At 41.2% G+C, this 12,759-nt stretch overlaps 1 protein-coding gene across 2 annotated transcripts in view; it reads left to right on the top strand.

The window, feature by feature from the left end:
- RSPH3 (radial spoke head 3) overlaps positions 1 to 8,338 on the top strand; it is a 33,539-nt gene extending 25,201 nt beyond the window's left edge. The window contains exon 9 of one of the 2 annotated variants that reach the window (XM_073337816.1): positions 8,075 to 8,338. The gene's annotated coding sequence lies outside the window, so the exon portion shown is untranslated. The other variant, XM_073337817.2, reaches the window with a different exon arrangement.
- Positions 8,339 to 12,759: the final 4,421 nt, after the last annotated feature.

Here is a 12,759-nt window from a genome sequence, read left to right as displayed (position 1 = left end):
GTTTGCAGATGACACTAAACTGGGAGGAGTGGTAGATACACTGGAGGGGAGGGATAGGATACAGAGGGACCTAGACAAATTAGAGGATTGGGCCAAAAGAAATCTGATGTGGTTCAACAAGGACAAGTGCAGAGTCCTGCACTTAGAACGGAAGAATCCCATGCACTGCTACAGACTAGGGACCGAATGGCTAGGCAGCAGTTCTGCAGAATAGGACCTAGGGGTTACAGTGGACGAGAAGCTGGATATGAGTCAACAGTGTGCCCTTGTTACCAAGAAGGCTAACAGCATTTTGGGCTGTATAAGTAGGAGCATTGCCAGCAGATCAAGGGACGTGATCATTCCCCTCTGTTCGGCATTGGTAAGGCCTCATCTGGAGTACTGTGTCCAGTTTTGGGTCCCACACTACAAGAAGGATGTGGAAAAATGAGAGTCCAGCAGAGGGCAACAAAAATGATTAGGGGGCTGGAGCACATGATTTATGAGGAGAGGCTGAGGGAACTGGGATTATTTAGTCTGCAGAAGAGAAGAATAAGGGGGGATTTGATAGCTGCTGTCAACTACCTGAAAGGGGGCTCCAAAGAGGATGGATCTATGCTGTTCTCAGTGATAGCAGATGACAGAACAAGGAGTAATGTTCTCAAGTTGCAGTGGGGGAGATTTAGGTTGGATATTAGGAAAAACTTTTTCACAAGGAGGGTGGTGAAGCACTGGAATGCGTTACCTAGGAAGGTGGTGGAATCTCCGTCCTCAGAGGTTTTTAAGGACAGGCTTGACAAAGCCCTGGCTGGGATGATTTAGTTGGAGATTGGTCCTGCTTTGAGCAGGGGGTTGGACTAGATGACCTACTGAAGTCCCTTCCTGATATTCTATGATTCTGTTATTCTAATGGAGCATCTAAAACCTCCATAAGAGATGAAATTTGCTGAAATGTGGAAAATAATTGAAAGAAATTTAAACAGAACTTCACTCTGTATCTGCAAGCAATGTGTGCAATTGATAAGGAAGACATTCAGAAGGTAGTCTTTTTTTTCTGACAATAGCAGGTTCCAATGCACTTGATGTGTTCAACAGTTTTCAATTAACTCAGGCACAGAAAGCTTACAATGAAACTGTATTACAAAAATGTGAACTGTTTTGCACTCCACATAACAATGAAACATATGAGGAAAATTTTTCACCTGAGAATACAAAAGGAAAGTGAAACTATTAAAAAAAGTTTGACTGCTCTAAGGCAGTAGTTTTCAAACTGCAGGTTGTGACTTGGCACTGGATCATGGCAGCTCTGGTCAGCACCAACTACCGGGCCATTAAGTCCCATCATTGGTGCTGCCTGGCTAAGGAAGGCTAGCCCCTACCTGTTCTGACACCACGCTGCACCCCAGAAGCGGCCAGCAGCAGGTCCAGCCTGGGGTGGGGGGGGGGCCACAGGGCTCCGCGCACTGCCCCCTCCCCAAGCACTGGCTCTGTGCTCCTATTGATCAGGAACTGGCCAATGGGAGCTGGGGTGGGGGGGGCAGTGCCTGCGGGTGAGAGCCACACAGAGCCGCTTGCGCTCCTCCGCCTAGGAGCCGGACCTGCTGCTGGCCATTTCCAGGGCGCAATGCGGTCCACGGTGCCAGGACAGACAGGAAGCCTGACTTAGCACTCCTGCTGCGCCACTGACCAGGAGCCACCCAAGGTAAGCCCACGCCCCAATCCCCTGCCCCAGCCCTGAGGCCCCCCCCAAACCCAGAGCCCCTTCCTGCACCCCAAACACCTCATTCCTGACCCTACCCCAGAGCCTGCACCACCAGCCCAGAGCCCTGACTCTCTCCTGCACCCCAACCCCCTGCCCCAGTCCTGAGCCCCACAAACCTGGATCCCCCTCTTGCACCCTAAACCACTCATCCCCGGCCCCACCCCACAGCTCTCACCCCCAAACCCTTTTCCCCAGCCCTGAGCCCCTCCTACATCTCAAACCCCTCATCCCCAACTCCGTTGGGTCACAGGCATCAACAATTCTCTTCAACTGGGTCGCCAGAAAAAAAGTTTTAAAACCACTGCTCTAAGAGTTTATCTACATAGCACAAGATGTGCAAAGGCAAGCCTATCCTAGCTAGCTTGAATCTAACTAGTACAGGTAGCATTAGCAGTGACAACAGACCAGTGCGAGCTTCAGAGCAGGCCAGCAAGCCAAGTATATACTAAGGCTCTGTGCCAGGCTTGTGCTCTCCACCCTGAAGCTTGCACTGCACTGTCTTCATTGCTACTGTTATTCACAGCAGCTAGATTCAGCCCATCTTGGGTGGGCTAGTCTTTGCACAGCTTTTGCTGTGTAGACATATCCTAAGTCTGAAGAGCCAATATTGCAATTCTGTCCCCAATAAGAGACCAGATTGAGATTGGAATCTGGAACGAAAATCTCAGAGAGAGAGACTACTGGGAGAAGCAGAATTAACCCTTGACAAGGCCATTAGAATTTGCCAAGCAACATAAGTCACCCAGTCCAGAATGAACCTTATGGAGGATGTACAGTGCTCTGACAATGTAGACATGATAGAGAATCCAAAACACCACAAAAAAAGAGACCTGAGGCAAAAAGTCACATAGAACTGAAAGTCAGAATCATGCAAAAACAATAGCACATGGAGCAACACATGTTGTAACAAACAGCACAAGCCGGGACAATGCTCAGCATATGGGAAAAGATGCAAGAATTGCAGTTGGCTTCATCACTTTGCAAGAGTTTGCAAGCACCAGATGGCTGATACCAAGTACTTTTATCTGCTGATGTGTCAGCAGGGTTTTGGCAGGTGCCCTTAGAAAAAACAGAGTACACATTTGTCCTCTTTCAGCACTTCTTCTGGGAGCCACTATTTCCGCATACTGCCATTTGGGTTGTGTTCAGCACGCAAGGTAGATACAAGATGGAAGATACAAGATGTTTACAGTAGAAGAGTATGACCAAAGGGCTCCAGGCATTTCTAGGAAGAGCCAGAGCTGCTGGGCTAATGCTAAAACAAACAAAAATGTAAACTCCATATTATGGAAATAGCATACCTGAAAGATACATTAACACAGCAACATGTATAGGTAGATCACAGTAATGTTGAGTGAGGCCATTACCAACACATCTGTCCCAAAAGAACAGGAAAGGGTACAAAGATTCCTTGGAATGGAGTACTATGTAGGGAAATTTTTGCCTCATATAACTACTCAAACCAGCAACCTGGAAGTGCTACTGTGCAAAGATGTCCAATGGACATGGAATGAAATTTTAATAGTGAGTTTGAGAAACTGAAGGAGTTAATTAAAGATGACTCAGTCAGGAGATATTATGACAGTAAGCACAAGACTAAGTTGTCCATCGGTGCCTCCAGAAAGGGTAGTGGCACAGTCCTCTTATAACAGTGTAGTCAACTGGAGATGAGTGGCTTATGCATCATACATGCTAACAAAAACGGAGTGTCAGTATACTCATAAAGAAAGAGGCTTTGCCTTTAGTACTTTGTTGTAAAAAGTTTCGGGTCCTTTTTTTTAGTTGAAATTAACCATAAATGATTTATTACTATTGCCAAAATGGAGCTGGCAAACACCCTCTCCTACCCCCAAGAATACAGATATTATATTTTCAATTACAAATGTATGATTTGCAAATTGACTAGAAAGGGTAAAGATAAAAGGGGGAAACACTGGGGTGACATCATTGTAGGGGTTTACTATAGACTACCAAATCAGAAAGAAGAGGTGGATGAGCCATTTTTAGAACAAACAACAAAAATATCCAAAATACAAGATCTTGTAGTAATGCAGGAATTTAAATACCCAGACATCTGTTGGAAAAGTAATACAGTAAAGCACAAAATTCCAGTAAGTCCTTGAAATTCAGGACAACTTTTGTTTCAGAAAGTGGAGGAATAACAAGGAGGACAGCCATTTTAGATTTGATCGTGAGTGACCAACAGGAAGGAATTGGTTGTGAATCTGAAGGTGTAAGGCAGTTTGGATGAAAGTGACCATGAAATCATAGATGTTATAATTCTAAGGACAGGAAGGAGTGAGAGCAGCAGAATAAGGATAACTGATTTCAGAAAAGCAGATTTTAATGAACTTAGAGAACTGGATTGTAAGCTCCCATGGGAATTAAAATCTAAGGAATAAAGGAGTTCAGGAGAGCTGGCAGTTTCTCAAGGAGACAGTTGTTACATGCACAACTGTAAACTATCCCAATGCGAAGGAAAGATCAGAAGAATAGTAAGATGCCAATATGCTCCATCAAGAGCTTTTTAATGACCTGAAAAATGAAAAGGAATCCTCAAAAAAAAAAAAAAAGGTCCTTAACAATTTGTCCATATTTCCTATCTTTTAAAAAGAGAAACAGAGGACACAGAGAAGTATAGACCTATCAGCCTAACTTTGATACTTGGAAAGTGTGATGTTATTGAATTGAACTGGGACCATATAGAACATTGTTGCAACAAAGGTACTGTAGTGGCACCAATCTTGTATAAAGGGGATCAAATAAGGTGTCTCAGACAAGGTTATGGTTCGCTGGTTATGATTATTCTATGTGTATCATTTTTGTAGTTAAAGTTATGAAAATATTGGCTCTATACTGTCTGTAGTTCAAACTTGTGCTATGCTTCTGGGTGACACCCCAGACAAGTTGGTGTCAGCTCTGCCTAGCCTGCTTGACGGCCCATTAAGGACCATCAGCTATACAATTTCAGAGTAGCAGCCGTGTTAGTCTGTATCTGCAAAAAGAAAAGGAGTACTTGTGGCACCTTAGAGACTAACAAATTTATTTGAGCATAAGCTTTCGTGAGCTACAATTGACCCATTGAGAGAAGGGAGACGTGCCTTGGGACTCAACAAGGCATGCAGGGACATGCCTATGGACAGAACTCTGAGGTTTTTCCATGCCATGTGATGAACAGCTTGTCTTTGGAACAAAGAAAGACCACCTGGCAACAGAATATAAAAAGCTGCTGCAGCTCCTCCATCTTGTCTTCAATCCTGCTTCATACCTCTGGAGGGACTTTGCTACACTGAAGCTTTGAACCAAGGACTGAAAGACCCATCCCAGCTGCGGATATACTCCAGAGACTTGATTTGAACCTGCAGTTTATTCTACCACTGCTGCAAGCCTGATCCAAGAACTTTGCCATTACTGTATGTAATTGATTCCATTTAACCAATTCTAGCTCTCATCTGTATCTTTTTCCTTTTATGAATAAACCTTTAGATTTTAGATTCTAAAGGATTGGCAACAGCGTGATTTGTAGGTAAGATCTAACTTGTTTATTGACCTGGGTCTGGGGCTTGGTCCTTTGGGATCGAGAGAACATTTTTTCTTTTACTGGGGTACTGGTTTTCATAACCATTTGTCCCCATAACGAGTGGCACTGGTGGTGATACTGGGAAACTGGAGTGTCTAAGGGAATTGCTTGTATGACTTTTATGGTTAACCAGTGGGGTAAAACTAAAGTCTTCTCTGTTTGGCTGGTTTGGTTTGCCTTGGTGTGCATAGAAGCCCCAGCCTTGGGCTGTAACTGCCCTGCTCTAAGCAATTTGTCCTGAATTGGCACTCTCAGTTGGGTCCCGCCAGAACCAGCATCGTTACAGAAAGCTACTGAATAAATGATTAAACCATCAGTTTGTAAGCACCGAAAGGATAATAGGGTTATAAATAATAGCCAGCATGGATCTGGGGATGATAGTGGATCATAAATTGAATATGAGCCAATGTGATGCAATTGGGAAAAAGGCTAATATTATTCTGGGGTGTATTAACAGAAATGTCACATGTAAGACATGGGAGATAACTGTCCTGCTCTACTCAGCACTGGTGAGGCCTCAGCTGGAGTGCTGTGTCCAATTCTAGATGTCACACTTTAGGAAATATATGGATAACTTGGAGAGAGTCCAGAGGAGAGCAATAAAAATTATAAAATTATTAGAAAAACTGACCTATGAAGAAAGGTTAAAAAAAAACCTGGCATCTTTAGTCTTGAGAAAAGAAGACTGAGGGTGGGACAGCATGCTAACAGCATGTTAAGTGCTGTTATAAAGAGTCTAGGTTTACTTGGTTCTGCCTCAGTGCAAGGAGCTAGATTTGAAGGCCTCGAGTTCCCTTTCAGCCCTACATTTCTGTGAAACCTGGGAGAGATTTGGGGGTTGCAGACATACCCTCTAGAGCATTTGACAAAAATACAGTGGAGCAAAATCCAGAGCTAGACATTGTTCATCTCAGTTTGATTTAAAAGAAAGAAAAAAAGAAAAAAGAAACACTGTTCAGTCTCAGACAAAATGTGGACTGTGATTGCCAGAGCAACAGCTCTACCGTGTGGCCAGGACAGCATGTTCCCAGCCCCTGTCACCAATTCATGGAGGAGCACTCAGTCCTAGATGGGATTTTGTTTAAAGATACCAGGATGGTGGTCCCTAAGGTGTTAGAAAAAAAATATTTTTAAAAGGATACATGAAGGTCATTTAGGGACTGAAAAATCTAAGAGAAGGCCTAGAGACATTTTATAGTAGCCTCAAATGAACAGCAGCATTGAGGAAACTGTCAAGGCTTGTTCCATATACCAGAAATACAGGCCACACCAAGCAAATGAACCCCCATGTTAATGGCATAGGAAAAAATGCCCCATGGGAGCAAAGTAGTTATAGATATACGTTTATATTGGTTGGAAAAAATAATGTATTTGTTTTAAACTTACTCTAATTTCATTGAGATTGTTTTACTATTATGATTATTATTTATTATCTGTATTATTGTAGCACCTAGTACTAGAAGATACTACAGCTAAACAGGTGATTGTTCACGTCAAATCTGTTTTTGCTAGGCATAGTATTTTTGACATAATAACGTCAGACAGTGGACCACAGCTTACTGGGCATAGGTTTAAGCAGTTTACAGTACAGTTTGGGTTAGACATGTAATCAGTAGTCCCCATTATCCCCAATCCAACAGGTTGGTGGAAAGTGGTGTTAAAATCATAAAATAGCAACTGAAAAAGGCTGCAGAGTCAGACTCTGATCGGTACTTAGCACTGTTAAGTTGCAGGATGGCAGCAATAAAATATGGTTTGTTAGCTGTAGAAATATTGTTTATCAGAAACTGAGAACTTGACTCCCTGTAATGGTAGAAGCTGATGTCAGAGGAAGTGGGGACTTGCAGAAGTATGAAGAGACAGATAAAGCTAAACATAAAAACGCAACCTGGTTTGGGGGTCTGGGAACTGCCACCACTTCCTGAAAATGATGTCGTGTTCATCTGTGATGGAGATCAGTGACAGTGGTGTCACGTGAGGTTGCCCCACAGTCTTAATGTTTGTCACACGAGACAGACACATGCTGAGGAGTAGGCAACACCTTTTCCAATTTCCAGAAGGGAGGGAGATATGAAGCAGTGAGTTGAGATAATACAACAGGTTGAGACAGCCAAACCCTAGGACATAACACTATCAGAACAAATTACCATCTCCTGTCAACAGTAGTACTGATATTTCAAGGGAGATTTCCACACGTCCAAGGAACAGTGCAAGGCACCTCAGATTAATTGAACATTGTTAATAAGTTTTGTTAGCAGGTGGGCTATACATTTTGGAATTGTGTGTTGTATCACATTAAGTGTTGTTATAATTAAGTTTGTCTGGGAAAGGAAGATGTGATTTGAGGACTGTATCTTTTAGTGGCATAGCTTCACAGACAGGAAGTTCTAGCTGCAGAAGCCATGTTCTTTTATGCAGAGGCAGTGGAACTGGTCAGTGAATTGAGTATTTCTTTCAAGCCCTTTGGGCCCAAAGTGATTCCTGAACGCTACAGGCCACTGACTTCAATGGGGCAAGGATTTCTCCCCTGGTTTCTATTACTGGTTTTGATACTGCCTTCCTCAGTGACCCTGAATAAGTCATTCTCTGTGTGTTTCTTTGTGTTTAAAAAATGGTGTCATTTCCAAACTTCTTGGGATTGTTGAGGCTTGGTTCATTAAAATGTATAAATTATTTTTAGATCCTTTGGTGGAACATTATATGTCAGTGCAAAGTATAATTTATTATTAAATGTGATTTTTATGTCTTTACAGGGGGCTTACTATAGCTAAGAAGATTGCTCTTGATCATTTGTGAAAAGAAGATTCAATTTGTTTAGGAAATCGTCCCAAAAAGGGAGCAATAAACTGAAGATTTTTATTTTTGCAAATTTTTAACAGGCTTTATGCTTTATTTCATATCAAATTTACTTAAAGAAAGAGTGGCTGCATGATTATATGTGTAAATAGTGTTTAGTATTAATCCTTTTCACACTTGGATTACTATACAAAGAGTTTCAGAGTAGCAGCTGTGTTAGTCTGTATTCGCAAAAAGAAAAGGAGTACTTGTGGCACCTTAGAGACTAACCAATTTATCTGAGCATAAGCTTTTGTGAACTACAGCTCACTTCATGGAAATGGAAAGTACAGTGAAGAGATTATATATATATACACACAGACCATGAAAAAATATATATTGTATATACAAAGAGTTAATGAATTCACTATATGCATTGCAGTAATATAGGAATATTGGCTTAAGAAGGTTCTATAGTACCCTTTTTGTTAAGAAATCCAAATCAAGTATCCATTGCAGATATATTACATTTTATCCTTGAAGTCCATTCTGCATTTGCTCTGTTACTTAATAAAATCCTGGAGTGTGTACATGCATATGAGGAAAATAAAGCAAGTTCACTCAACTCTAAAAAGATGTATTGCCAACTTCAGTTGAAATGAATGGCATTTTTAAAAAAGAAATGTAACTGAGTGTGCTTGTTTATGGTTTCAGAGTAACAGCCGTGTTAGTCTGTATTCGCAAAAAGAAAAGGAGTACTTGTGGCACCTTAGAGACTAACCAATTTATTTGAGCATAAGCTTTCGTGAGCTACAGCTCACTTCCTCAGATGCATATCGTGGAAACTGCAGCAGGCTTTATATATACACAGAGAATATGAAACAATACCTACTCCCACCCCACTGTCCTGCTGGTAATAGCTTATCTAAAGTGATCATCAGGTGGGCCATTTCCAGCACAAATCCAGGTTTTCTCACCCTCCACCCCCCCACACAAATTCACTCTCCTGCTGGTGATAGCCCATCCAAAGTGACAACTCTTTACACAATGTGCATGAATAGCAGCAGGAGAGTGAGTTTGTGTGTGTATGGGGGTGGGGGGGATGTGAGAAAACCTGGATTTGTGCAGGAAATAGCCCAACTTGATTGTCATGCACATTGTGTAAAGAGTTGTCACTTTGGATGGGCTATCACCAGCAGGAGAGTGAATTTGTGTGGGGGGGTGGAGGGTGAGAAAACCTGGATTTGTGCTGGAAATGGCCCACCTGATGATCACTTTAGATAAGCTATTACCAGCAGGACAGTGGGGTGGGAGTAGGTATTGTTTCATATTCTCTGTGTATATATAAAGCCTGCTGCAGTTTCCACGATATGCATCTGAGGAAGTGAGCTGTAGCTCACGAAAGCTTATGCTCAAATAAATTGGTTAGTCTCTAAGGTGCCACAAGTACTCCTTTTCTTCTTGTTTATGGTGTTGCAAAACTAACAAATTATCAGTAAAGTTAGCCTCAGATGTTTCTCTACCCAACTGCGCTTGGCTTTTTCCCCTTTAATGAGGGTTGAAAATAATTTTGGAAAGTTACTAAAAAATTGCAATCCATCCATTTTTCCTAGAAGGTCAGTTATATGATACAGTGACATTTCTGCTTAATTAGTGTTTGTGAATACAGTGCAAGCTTGTAATCATATTTATACTTTTCAGATTGTATTAGTGAAAAAAAAGTCATGATGATATGTTGCAAAAATTCTCCCACGATAAAACTTCCACAGTGCAATATAACAGGAGTGTCCCTTCTCTTTGATCCTGAAGTATGAGTGATAAGTGTTCTGTTATCAACGGCTAATAGTTCAGTTAGTGCCCAATGTTTAAGATAAACCAGATTCCATCCTATTTAAATGCAGTACTAGTTTAAAGATAACCACAGAATGAATCCTATGAAAGTTCACATAATGAAAAAATCTCAATACCTGTATATGCTATATTTAAAGTAAAAAAAAAAAAAAAAATTTATAGCATCCATTTCTGATTCTCTTCTTTTGAGTGGCTGTAGCGTGGAAGAGGAACATAATTTGTCCAGCCAGCCAGCTTTCCCTGTTTGAATGAGAATGTTCTAAGTTAACACTTTCTAGGAAGAACACTGACATTTATGTAAAAACTTGCTTTCCACAAACACGTGTCAATAAAATATCATTGAACTTTAATACAACAGATGCATGATTATGACTGAAATAAATTCATCTGAACATTTAAACGAATAGGATTTTAACACTATTTCCCCAGATCGACTGACCACACACTTTCTGGACTTCATGATCTATATTATGCATCTTCAATTGACTGATTAGGCATTAGACAAATTGTACTACATTTCCTTTCCTCTGCCCCAAACATAAAATAACCAATAATCTTGGAAATATGCAGAAGGGGACAGTTAAGAAGTAGCCTGGTGTATTTGGGTGGAGTAGTTTGGTAAAGGCCAAACTGGAAGGTTGGCATACCTGGGTGGGAAAAGAGTTACAGTTTACTTGTAGTATATGATGTACAATAGTTGTGGTAGTGATAGGTGGAGAAGAAGATATATGCTGTTAGGCGACTAAACTTGTAATTTTCTTGGGTTTGTGTCAGGCATAGTAGATGTGGGGCAACCTTAACTAATGCACAAGAGAGATTTTGTGTATGAATATACTGTAGATTAGGCTGGTAGCATCACATGTTACTAAGGTTGTCTGACACTTCCCATTCTAAGACCCTGTTTTCAGTTGCTTATATCTTTGCCAGACTTGAACTGTTCAGGCTGAAATTCTACATGTCATGTCTACCTCAGGCTCCCTTTTTTTCTTTTTTTTAAATTTTCAGCCAAAACGGTTCAGCTACATCTGAGAATGAGGCTACTGAAATAGATATGGTTTTGCCCATATTAAAAATGGTGACAACTTTTTATTTTAGAAACTCTAGTATCCCCATACTTTGAAGCAAGGCCTTGAAATTTGGCAGGGGGTGGCCTTTGTGTCAGGGAGGGATCTTTCTCTGTTCCTGTGAAAGTCTGTTCCTATAAAAGTCTGCCCAAATTTGGCCAAGTTATAAGCCTATGAAAAACAGCAGTTTGCACATGCTCAGGAACGTGCTACAGCTTGGCAACTAAAAACACCAAAGATTTGGTCATCACTGAGCATGATACAGCCCAGAGCTAAGCTGAACTTTCCCTGCAATTGCAGCCCTAGGCTGGATCCAGGCACTGGAATTGAGAGCACAGATTCTCTCTCTACTGTGTTCTCCCTTCTGGGCCCAAGCAACACAGTGAAGGAAGCTGCCTGATTTGAGCACAGAGGACAAAACAGCCAGACCTGGGGTTGTCGAGAGAATAGATTGGGACAAGGAGTCCTGAAGAGGGGAAAAAGATGATAAAGTCATATCATGTGATGATGATATCACCCTTTTTCATTCCATTTCCATCTCACGAGGATGTTAAATAGTAGCTACTAGAGTCAGACATTTTTAAATCAGCAGGTCCATATAACTTGCATCCAAGAGTTTTAAAAGAGCTGGCTAAGGAGCTCACTGGACCATTAATGTTGATTTTCAATAAATCTTGGAACACTGTGGAAGTTCCAGAAGACTATAAGAAAGCTAATGGTGTGCCAGTATTTAAAAGGGGTGAATGGAATCACCTGGGTAATTATAGCCCTGTCAGTCTGACATTGCTCCTGGCAAGATAACGAAGTGGCTGATACAGCACCTGATTAATATAGAATTAAAGGAGGGAAATATAATTAATGCAAACCAATGTGGGTTAGTGGCAAATAGATCCTATCAAATTAACTTAATATCTTTATTTGATGAGATAACAAGTTTGGTTATAAAGGTAATAGTGTTGATATAATACACTTGGCCTTCTGCAAGGCCTTTGACTTGGTATCACATGACATCTTGATTAAAAAACTAGAACGATATAAAATTAATATGGCACACATTCAGTGGATTTAAATGATAGGTCTAAAAATGTGATTGTAAACGGGGAAATATCACTGAGTGTGTTTCTAATGGGTCCCACAGGGATTGGTTCTTGGCCTCACGCTATTGAACATTTTTATTAGGGACCTGGAAAAAAAACCTTCAAATTATCTCTGATAAAGGTTGCAGATGATACAAAACTTGAGGGAGTGGTAAATAATGAAGAGGACAGGTCACTGAGTCAGAGTGATCTGGATCACTCGGTAAGCAGTGCCCCAACAAACAATATGCATTTTAATATGGGTTATATGTAAATGTACACATTAGGAACAAAGAATGTAGGCCTTACTTACAGGCCGAGGGACTTTAGCCTAGGAAGCAGTGACTCTGAAAAAGATTTGGGGGTCATGATGGACAATCAGCTGAACATGAGCTCCCAGTGTCACACTCTGGCCAAAAGAGCTAATCCAATCCTGGGATGTATAAATAGGGGTATCTTGAGTAGGAATAGAGGTTATTTTACCTCTATATTTGGCACTAGAGCAACTGCTGCTGGACTACTGTGTCCAGTTCAGGTACCCACAATTCAAGAAGGATGTTGAAAAAATTGGAGAGGCTTCAGTGTAGAGTTATGATAATGATTAAAGAATTAGGGGAAAAAAGCCTATAGTGATAGGCTCAAGGAGTTCAGTCTATTTAGCTTAACAAAAAA

This window comes from Lepidochelys kempii, chromosome 3 (assembly GCF_965140285.1).
Source record: "Lepidochelys kempii isolate rLepKem1 chromosome 3, rLepKem1.hap1, whole genome shotgun sequence".
Taxonomy (NCBI): domain Eukaryota; kingdom Metazoa; phylum Chordata; order Testudines; family Cheloniidae; genus Lepidochelys; species Lepidochelys kempii.
Note: the sequence above shows the minus strand (reverse complement) of the source record. Positions and strands in the feature narration are given on the sequence as shown.